Below are 11,174 nucleotides of genomic sequence, written 5' to 3' on the forward strand. Positions count from 1 at the left end.
TTGGCTATAACCACGGTAAAAGGGACTGTGATTCTAAGGGCTAAGGCACTACTAAGGGCTGTAATTCTTTTCCTTGGCTGTACACAGTAAATGGGTCAACTTTGTGTATACTTTGAGTGAAAAAAATAAAACAAATCTCCCCCTCCCACTAATTGGAGGATTCATTTCTGCTATCGACTATTACTGCTGCATTATTGCCTTTATTCCCATAGTTAATAAATCCTGACATATGCGTTTTTCTGTCTTTGATGTCTGCATTAACCTCGGATAAATTTTTCAAAAGTTCCAGGTGTGCCCCTTCGTCCGTAGAGCTTCATGTATCCTTCCTTGAATCAGATCTTCTTTTCTAGGGTAGGGATGAAGTCATGGAAGCTGGGTGCTTGCGCTCTAGTGATGATTGATTCCTTTAATTTCCTCTTTGATTTGCAATCGTAAGTGCTGGCTATCTTCCAGGATCTTGATTAACTTAGCATACAGATGGGGAAAATTTACAAGGCATATTCTATTATCTTTAAGTGCTGTTTAATAATGGCACTTCAAGATAAAAGATTGCCTGAGGAATGCCTGATGCCTGCACTCAGAGTAAGCTGAGTGCAAGCATCCCTCAGGCCAAATATCGCATCATTGTGTCCATGGCTTCTCGACATAGTAGGGGGTTTGGGACAGCATCCTGATTATCCTCGAAATAGATCGAATCTCTGCTACAACTGCTGCATGCCTACAGATGCTAAGAACTCACTCACGTTGTGGCTAATAGATATACGTGTAAGTTACCCAAGCGTATCAGCTGATTGTATAAAACTATTATAAATATTACTGACATCATCTTTAGAGTCTGGAATGATTCCCTTTGACTGGAGAAGCGCTAATGTCTCTCAAATCTGCCAGTCTTCGCTGGTAGTGGTTATAGTCACCATCCTCCCCTCACCGGTTGGAAACAGTCCGGGTTCAAATCTTGTCAGTGACTCAAGGAATTTGCCTCACTGACAAGATTGACAATGAAACTCGGGTTTTTCATTCAGCAAGCAGCCAAATCGGCCATAGAACATGCAATTTACAGATATAATACATACGTATGTACAATTTGGTCTGAGTCGTTGATGGACCTGAAAACCCTGATGTGTAAAATCAATCATAATTCAAATCAATAATTATTCTATTGATTTAAAGAAAAACCAAAAGAAGTTCAATGATGCATTTGTTGATTTGATCGACTTTTCTTTACAAGAATATCAATGTTGTGAGAAAATTACAGACGGGGGGCTTTTTTAAAGCTGTTTTTTTTTTTGTATCAGTTTGTTCAACGTGAACCAGTCTAGGATTCGTCAATTTAAATATTTAAAAATATCTCTTCACCATTGTAAATACTACTAAGGAAAGAAATCAAACTTTCTTTGCACAGGAAGTTTAACAATTCAATACTCTTTAATCAGGAGGCTGTATGTTTCAACATTGGAATCATATTAAGTCAATGGCAACCTTGGACTGGATCAACTTCACCTAGTTTTAAAATTAATTCAACCAATTCAACGCAGGAAGACAGAGTGATTATTAATAGGCACTTCTCTTTTTGGACTAATCTTATTAGTGGAGTCCCCCAGGGTTCAGTGCTGGGACCATCCATTGTTTATTAATTTATTAATGATATTGATGAAGGTATATCAGGCTTAATGTCTAAGTTTGCAGGTGATACAAAGGCTGGCAGGGTGGTTAATGACAATAATCAGGGTAAGCTACTGCAACAATATCTAGAAAAATTAGGCTGATAGGGTGAGGAATGGCAATTGAACAAATGTAAGGCACTGAAGATGGGTAGCAGTAATCCCAGATTAACGTACGAACTGGGTGTTACTATATTCAGAGTAGTGGAAAATAAGGTCTGGGGCTAGTTGTGCAGTCAGATATGAAGTTTTCTGAGCAGTGCGGACAGGCTGCCATGACAGCTCATCGTGTTTTGTCAGTGATATACAGGAACTTTGCTAGCAGGGATAGGAAGGTGATTATTCCATTGTACAAGGAAATGGTCAGGCCATATCTTGAGTACTGCATACAGGTCTGGAGGTCTCGTTTTAGGAAGGATGTTGTTGTTATGGGAGTTTCTGGTGCAAGGGCTACTTTGGCCATATTGCGCCTCGGAAGGATGTAGCGCTGCTGAAACGAGTACAACGAAGGGTAACCCTTCACCCTTCAACGAAGGGTAAAAGAAACAAAGTGGTGCTCTTACCAAGAAAGGCTTTAGTTATTTAAATTGCGGCGTCTGGAGACTGCCCATCTGTAAGGTGATCTGAGTGGGGTTTTTAAGGCTTTGAATGGATTGAATAAGCTTAGTGTTGATGACATTCTTCCTCTTGCTCTGACAACACACTTATGTTGGAGCATAAATTCAAATTGAGGATGTAATCAGGATAGATGTGCAGAAGTTTGCGTTCATCCGGAGGGTAGCTGATTATTAGAACAAATTTGTTGTTGGAAAGTTTTAAGCGCTTAAACAACTCAGGTAAACATTGTCTGCAAACTGCGTTTATTCTATGGTCATTTTTGCACGTTTGCTGGACGAGAAACTGGAGCTTCTTGTAAAAAACCATGAGACGCTCGCTGGACGTGGCTATCTCCTATAAATTCAAGGAAGAACTAGACAAATTATTGGAGGGGTCAGAGAGGTGATGAGGGATGCGATTTTTTTTAAAGCTGATCCTGTATATGCTTGCTTCCCTGCATCATAATAGCTATACTAGTTAAACATAATAGCTCTTCATCCATAATTCACGTGGAAATTGAAGGAGCATATGGGTTTATTTATATCTGGAGACATATCTGTCATTCTTGGACATGCTTCATATATTGCAGAATGTTTTTTCTCTCTCTCTTTTTTTCTTAATTCAGAGTGTTACAAACTCAAACTCCACAAACTCTAGCGTGCAAACAAGTCAAACATTGAGAAGCACTGTATGATAGATGGCAATAGCCAACCACACGCAATCGTATTTTTTTAAAGATATTATTCTATTTTTTTCTTTTCTTCTCCCTTCCCATACATCACCCTGTAAGCGGTCACAGCAAATTGAGAACACGAACAGATAGAATTTGCTTTCGCGTTCTCTGCCTACTGTCACTTCTTCCTCTGAAGATCAACAGAGCCAGCCAATGACGGTTGGAGCTGCCATTCTTGGAGATGTGTCGTGGGTAACAAATTCGTGATGAACGTGTCCTTCGCACCACCTCCCACAATACACATAACACGCTTTAATTGACTCCCTCCTTAACCACAGCTGCCTTGTTTGAGCTCCAATACATCAAACGTTTTCCAGGTTTTTCCCACTATCCTTTGCGACAAAAACCATTCAGTTTGTTGCTTTGGCACGATCATGTAATTGTGGGTGGAGGAATAAAGACGAAACGAAAAACTCTAATAGATTCCGAACGACATTTTTCTAACCAGTACCGGTTAAATTCTGTCACACAGCTTTCCATCCGAAACGAAGGGTGGGCGACACAACAGGAAGTGGGATAAGCATAATGACATTTGTTTTTCTTTATTTAAGAAACAGTTAAATAATCATCTGGATTTATCCACCGGTACTCCATCTTACAATCGACAATAAAACTGTCTGAAATGGCACACTTGACTTATGACGTTTTCGTTGCTATTGGAAAATATGTTCTTCCACCGGTAGTTTTTCATTCAATGCAAATTCTGTTTATGAATTTATAGCTCTGATATAATTAGGACAATTTTGCAACTTATCTCGAACCCCATCATTTGTCTTCCTCCAAGGGTTTTATGTCACAAGAAGGAAACTCTAATAACATCGGCCTTGTGATGATCTTACGATTGTGCATTACTGGCATTTTGGAGGACAACTTCTTTTCCTCCAACGTTGTTCTACTTCGATGCGCTTCTGTAGTCAGATAACGAGGATTGTTTTACGGTGCAACTTTTCTTTGTTTTGAAAAACAGAGCTCAATTCAAGGAGTTTTGTCTCTACTGGAAATTCGTCCACGATTATTATCGCTTCGAATGTATATACCTCGAATAAAAAAAAAAGCGACGCACTCGTTGGAGTATTGAGATGAAGCTTGAGATGAATTAAGAATGTATTAAAAGAAAAATTTTAATATAGAAAAATAGATTTATAAATATATTGAATAGAATAACAAGAAAGTGGAAATAAGTAAAAATATATTTATAAATCAATATATATAAATTAATTAAAATATGATTAAAATTAAATATATTTCTATTTAAAATAAAAAATTCTATTTTTATTTTAAATACTTAAAATTGCTGCCCGTTATTTGAATTTATGGCTCACTAGTTTTGTTTACAACAGTGAAAACTTCATCCTCACTGAATTTGCTTCCATCTTATACACTTCAATCAGGTCCCCTGTAAGGTTCCTAGTTTCCAAGCTCTGTAGTCCACATATTTGCAGTTTTTATCCAATATGGTCACCCTTTTGCTGATCTCACCAGACGCGTTTCTCGTCTTTGGACTCTTTCAAGAAGTTCAATGTCCTTTTTTAGGTGCAGTATCCATATCTGGTCAGTGTACTCCAAGTATGGTCTTACAATTGCGTTATACAATAGCATTATATCTCTATACAATGTCTCTATCTCCACAAGCAAATGTTCGATAAATCATCGATGGGACACCATGGATTTTACTTGCCACCTATCTACACTGTCGAAGAATTTCATGTCCCACCGTATCGTAACTCCCAAATCCCTTACTGTTTTAATTCAACCCCACCAAGTGTATAAGTTATTTTGGGGTTGCTATTCCTTAATCTTGGGGAATAATTTTTTTTTAAATATAGGTCCTCTATATTAAAATATGAATAGAAATCTTTTATTAATAAAGAGAGAGTCAAATTGACAGCAATGGCACAATTGTAAAATAGCTCTCAGTCCAGGATCCCTTCATCTAGGGATATTAATCAGGATAAGGCATATCATTGAAATTTCGCAGATCTTCTTTCACACCTGTCTACGCCATCAAGATGGTGTTTATAAACTACACTTTGATCTTAGCCAAAAGGCCGAGAAACTGTGTTCTTAAGGGCAGTTTGTCTGTTTACCGGAAGAAGTGAAATAAAAACCATGAAAATTCTTTTACGTAAAGTTTGCTACCATAGCCGAGCTTTAAAAAGACTCAGATCCATGTGCCATTAACGGGATTCGAATATGGACCAGACAATTGACATAACCACTCAGTCACGGAGGCGTACAAGAAGCGATGACGTAATGTACACAAAATACATCACGGCGAAGTATTGTCTCTAAAACTGAACACACGGATGGAGTGGGTTCCTCTTCAAATATCTCTATGTACTTGCAGTGGTTGGCCCACCCTCTTCTGTGATGCACAAACAGAACTGTATAAACCGGTTCTGCTATACTATTTTATATTCTGTAAGACGCTTACACAAAAAAGCTATTAGCTATTGAGATGTTTGCTTCTGACATTTTGTATAGCTTATTTAGTAAATATTAATATGACTTATTGTTACAGTTGGATTTATTCTGTGTCCATGGAATTGGTTACTTCAAGTTAGTTCTCTGCCCTATTTGGACTCCGGATAGCACAAAATAGAACTATTAACGAAATGCATCATGGGCACTCGGAAATCCTAAATGAAACGAAACTTCCCGATACGTTGCATGGGAGGGTTTCGCCACCCGATTTCCGTGTCACATAGGATTGTTTTCGGGGTGTCACACACGCACGCGCGGTCACAAACTGATTCGAAGTTGGACGGTGCAACCCAAGGGGTTACTGTGTACAGGCGACCTTCTAGGTTAGGTAGGCATACGCCGCGCGTGCTACGGAATGGAGTCAACATGTAAAAGTAGGGTGGGTGCGACTTGTCGAAGGGCGTCGGAAAACAAACGCTATTGAATACCACGACTACAAGAACGGCTTCCTTTTTCCCACTTTGACAGGTACACGCAGCCAGAGTGACCCCACCCAACAGGGATGGGTGGCCACTTCTCTTCCTTTTGGGCAGACTCTCCCATCCTGTCCTTCGCTTAGCGGTTTGTTTGCTTAACCTAACAGTAATTTCTCGCGTAGCGCGTGCTTGATACGCACCTCTTTTTTCACGCCTCTCTCTCTCTCTCTCTCTCTGTCTTGCTCCACATGAGAAAATAAGAGTTGCTAATGCGTCCGTTGCTACCAAAGCGGGGTTCACCAAACGCTCCTTTTCGGCAAACATTGTTACACTTGTCGTTTGGTAGTGTACCCTATCGTTTGGCTATTATGTTCACGGTGATCGAGAAAACGCCCCGATTGCGTTCGAGTACTTCAAGGTGAAGGGAGGGAGAAGAAAAAGAAAGAAAAACAGAGAACGGAGAACTTGTATTGAAGCGTGACACTTCTTGGCACCACTCCGAAACTCTCCAACCCGTTTTCTCCCCTTTCCGCCATTGTCCTGGAGCATCTCTTACCGGTACACACATCATTTCTACGCCTTGTTTTTCCTTGTTTAGAGCAGACGATCACGTTTCGAACGCGTGATGCGTTTTCTGAGCGTGTCGCGTTCTTGTTGCCAGTACAATAATCGACGCACTTCGCTCGCGACCTGCACCTTTCCTCAAGCTTTCTTGTCTTTTGGTTGTTGTTGTTCGCAATGAATTTCACGAGGTGGCAGCACGAGTTTTTTTTTTTGCCGCGAAAACTGTTTCAAGAGATTCCCCCCCCTCCCTCCGATGGTGCAATTTGGCGTGTTCAGTTATCAAATCTTTCCAGGAAACCTTGACATTTGCATTTCATTTGCATGGAGAAAGGTGGAGGGGGGTTGAGAGCAGTCGGGCGTTAGAAAAGGTGCGGTGGAAATAAGGAAGTATTTTGATGACAATTTTTGCATAATCATCAGCAATCAGATGAGGAAGTTTAATGTTGCAACAAATATAACTACGTATAGTATATCAACTGAAACAACAAAAAAATATTATAAGATTAAATTTCATTTATATAAGGTGTGCAGCTTTCTGGAGAAAGCTTCACCTGACACCTCGATAGAAGCTATTAGACCATCTGCTAGTCATTAAACTCGGTTCCAATATCATTGGTGTTTATTAGAGCAGATGTTTGTAAAAGACTCCAGTCTATTTTTTTAAATTTCCTTATGTTCAGAAGGTTGGTTGGCGGTTCTTTCTTAATTCCTTTCGTCAAATGTAATTGTAACACCCTTAGTTCGATTAAGATTCAATTTTTGTAATTTTTATAATCGTAATGAACGAAAAAGGGAAGGCAACGTCCCTAGAGCCGGTCCTAAAAACACCTTTAAATAAAAGAACTATCCATTGCTATTGAGTCAACATTTGCTCACATAAGTTTCATGTTTTATCATGTTTACCCATGATAGTTAGCAACATGCGTCATGAACTCAGTTTATCTTTTTTTCAACACCACTAAAGTCCACCATCTTTGTTGACACTACACTAACGCCAGAAGCGGTAACTAATGGAAACTGAAACAAACTTAAACATTATTTTAAGAATGAGAAATCGTTACCAGATGACCTAAATTGGTGCTTAGTTAACCTTTTTTTAAACACCTTTATCTAGTTTCATGCCAAAAGGTGCCTTTCTGTGTCCTCCCTTCAGAACAAGTGGCTCTTGTAATAATAGGGGCCCGACAATGTATGTATTGTTCAACGTCCCCTATCTTCTTTCATCTCGGTATCTGACATGATGTTAATGAAGTATTGCCAACCACAGGGGCAGGTCACGTGCTCTTTTTCTAACCACCGGCATCTTAATGACCGTGAAAATGTATATTGAGTTTACAGAAGTACCTATTAGGGGACGCAAGCCAGTTGTTCAAGGACCATCATTAAATTCCGAAGTCACAACTGTTTACTGGTTGAATAGCAAAGAAGATAATTCCGAAGATGTTTTCATCTTCTTCCAGACCACGTGATTACCTTCGACTTCTGCTTACTTGTCCGAGATACCACCTCTGTTCGTGCTTGAGGATTCATGTCGGCCAGTTAAAGGACGACTTCAGTGACAGGTCCCGTCGTCCGAATTTCTGTTAACAGTGACGCACGACTGTCTGGAAACTAGACCTTGACGGTGGTGATGAGACAATATTGCCTTAGGAGTGGTGCCGTAGGTTTTTGTTGACGGTAGACAGCTCTCCCAGCTTTCTTTAAGATGTCAAAGTCAACCTGTATTTGTTGTTATGTTAAGCATACAAATGGCTTGGTTGTTGAATTGGAAATTTTATTGCCATCACAGCGGAAAGTAGTAGATAGGATAGATAGGTAGAGACAAAAATAAATGAAAATGCAAAAAAGGAACAGGGTAGAGATACAAATACAATGATGCCCAAAAATATAGAAGTTTATTCAATTCAAGAGTTTAAAAATAATAATAAAAATTGCTGTATATACTAATATCAAACAATATGACAAATAGTGTTTACAGCCTCCGCATACAGTGGTTATTCTCACTGTCCTTTCACACCATGTAGAAAATCTCCTGGATTCGAATTCCCTTTGGACAAAAAATCCAGTTTCTTCCATCGATTTCTGTGATATGTTAGCGAACTTAGACACTCCATATATCTGGAATCAGATCTCGCACATGCATAGAACAGCAACGACCCGTCAACAACCAACTTCGCTGCAAGTTACAGCAAATTGAATCTCATTAATAATTCAATGTAGACATTGCTCAGTTCAACTATGACCGTCTCTATAGGGCATCCATTGAAAACCAGATTTGCACCACTCCCTAATGACGTCTAACCTCTTGGTGGCTCATCTCGATATGAACTAGCCGTCCCACTGTTGATGAACCAACCGTGACCTTCCCAGTCCTATGTCCCCTCTATGGGATAATGCTTCTCACCCCTGACTGTGAAGCCTTCAGGATAACATCACTTATTTTGAACCGTAATGACTTCCACTCTTCCACTTCCACTTGGCATTTGTATGCCTACGAAGTTTTTCATTTCTGTCTGCTATTTAAGATGCTGATTTCTCAATTAACCCTTGTTTACATTAACAATTAACTTAAAGTAAATCAGATATTAGAATAAAAGAGGCTTTTAATATTTTTCAAATTAACTTGAAACAAAATTTAACATTCGCTCTTTTTTCTTTCTCTGACAACTAATCGAACACCTATACTACTGCTCAGTGTGCGAACGACTTGCATTGCGCGCGTGAACTTTTTAGTCGCAATCAGTCATGTAGGTCAACTTCCATTACGGTCCTACGCCTTTTGATATGCGTTCCGTAGGTTATTTTACTGATTTTTGCAGTAAGCCTAGTTGGAACAGGATGGTCTCTTATGGATATGAGGTGTAGACACCTATTTTTCCATAGGGTGGAGAATTAGGTGATTTCGTACAAATTTGCATACGTTTATCTTTCAGAAATTCGGATTTTCATCCCAAAAGCAAGAAAACCGGGTCACAGAATACACGCAATTAACAGGCATTATAAAAATGGAGAGAAAGACAGACAAAACGTAGCGTATATTAAGAAACACATCATGGAAGAATGTAAAAATAAAGGTTCTTGAAAAAAATTTTAAAAAAGTAGGCGGTAAAGTCCAAAGCAATCTGATAAGAAATGGTTAACGGATAAATTGAAACTGAAATGGTAGTAGGAAAAGAATGGTACTTTTTAGCACGAGACACGTGAGAGAAGGTTCATTACGGTGTTGACACTGCCATTAAGAGAGTGGATGCTCCCATTGCGGCTAAATGGCTTCGCTGTCTTGTTTATGCTAATGACGAAGGTGCGTGGATATGATGATAGCTCGCTTGTCAGTTAGGCCTAATGGATGAAATCCTTTGTTCTCTTAAGTGCTTGTTTCTTTGGCTAAAATGACATAATTATCGGTTGCCACAGCATCCTTTCACTAAGCAGAATTTATAACAACCGCCAGAGACACTTATAAATTACCTTATTCTACGTTTTAAAGTATTAACTACAATTATCAGTTTTAAAAGCCCATTAAACAGTGCACAATTCATAAATGTAACGAAGGCCGTTTTATAATAGGCCCTTGAGGATTGTTTTCTGATATAAAAAAGGCACTGTTCGTATCATTCATTACATTCAGACACAAAGAAGAGAACGAATGTAAAAATGTGTGGGAGAAGATTATAATAAAAATATAATCATCTTTTGAGTATTCATCTTTCATTGCATTTTCAGTTTAGTGTTTCTAGCTGGCCGAATTACTGCTTAGTGGTGTCGCTGGTGTTGTTTAAAACTCCAAATGTGGTCAATAAATTAATATTTCTCAAAGAATGAGTCTTTTTTTCTGAATCTGTTAAATTTTCCACCATCAGCCACTTTATTCCAACAGCACGATATCCAAAGGTTTGCTCCCTAAAATTTTATATTTGTGTCCTCTGGTTTTTGTCTCATCTACTAGTCAGAATATCCCTCCACTCAGGGAATAAAAAACCCCAATCAGGTCTCCCCAAAGATACCTATTTCCGAAACTTTGGAATCACTTTCTAGCCCTGTCTTTTTCAAGTCTTCTTTAAGTCTTTTTTTCCTCATAACCCCTAACCCTTTTTTTGTCCCGGGCTACTTTTCTATCTGAGAGGTAACTACTCGATTTCTGATTTCTGTGATTCCACTTCTATTAAGTAAGGAGCCTATCTGATCCACTCTCTTTTTGTATTCACGTATGAGTAGAACTCCATATCCCCATTCTTATCTGTTTGCTAGCGATTTCTCTTTCTCAGCTTTCACCTGTCTTAGCGCATCAGTAGTTTTTTTACATATACGCTTACATAAATGGTATCTCGCGGTAGTGCGTAACTCACTCGTGACATTTGTTTTCAAATTTTTGTCATTAAAACCCTTATACTTTCTTGTAATTTGAAGGAACACATTTTTTTTAAATCTACGATAAATCTTTTGAATATTTCTCATTTTAAACTTGTATCCAATACCATATAGTTCCCTCGAGGGTAGCAAACTTATTATAATCGCCATCCTTCCACACTAGTGGAAAAGAACTAAATTCGAATCCTCTCAATGTTGTGAGGTATTTTTATGAGCCTTTTTTACAACGTGGCTGAGTTAGTCGCTCTCAGGCGAGGTTGTGTGTGAGTTTTTTTTTTTTTCCTTCCAGAAACTAATATTTTCATACAGCAAAGAGGTAAACCAACCGAAGAACACACGCTAGTTTAGATA

The sequence above is a fragment of the Mastigoproctus giganteus genome, chromosome 13 (assembly GCF_048544385.1).
Source record: "Mastigoproctus giganteus isolate SK-2022 chromosome 13, ASM4854438v1, whole genome shotgun sequence".
Classification (NCBI taxonomy): domain Eukaryota; kingdom Metazoa; phylum Arthropoda; class Arachnida; order Uropygi; family Thelyphonidae; genus Mastigoproctus; species Mastigoproctus giganteus.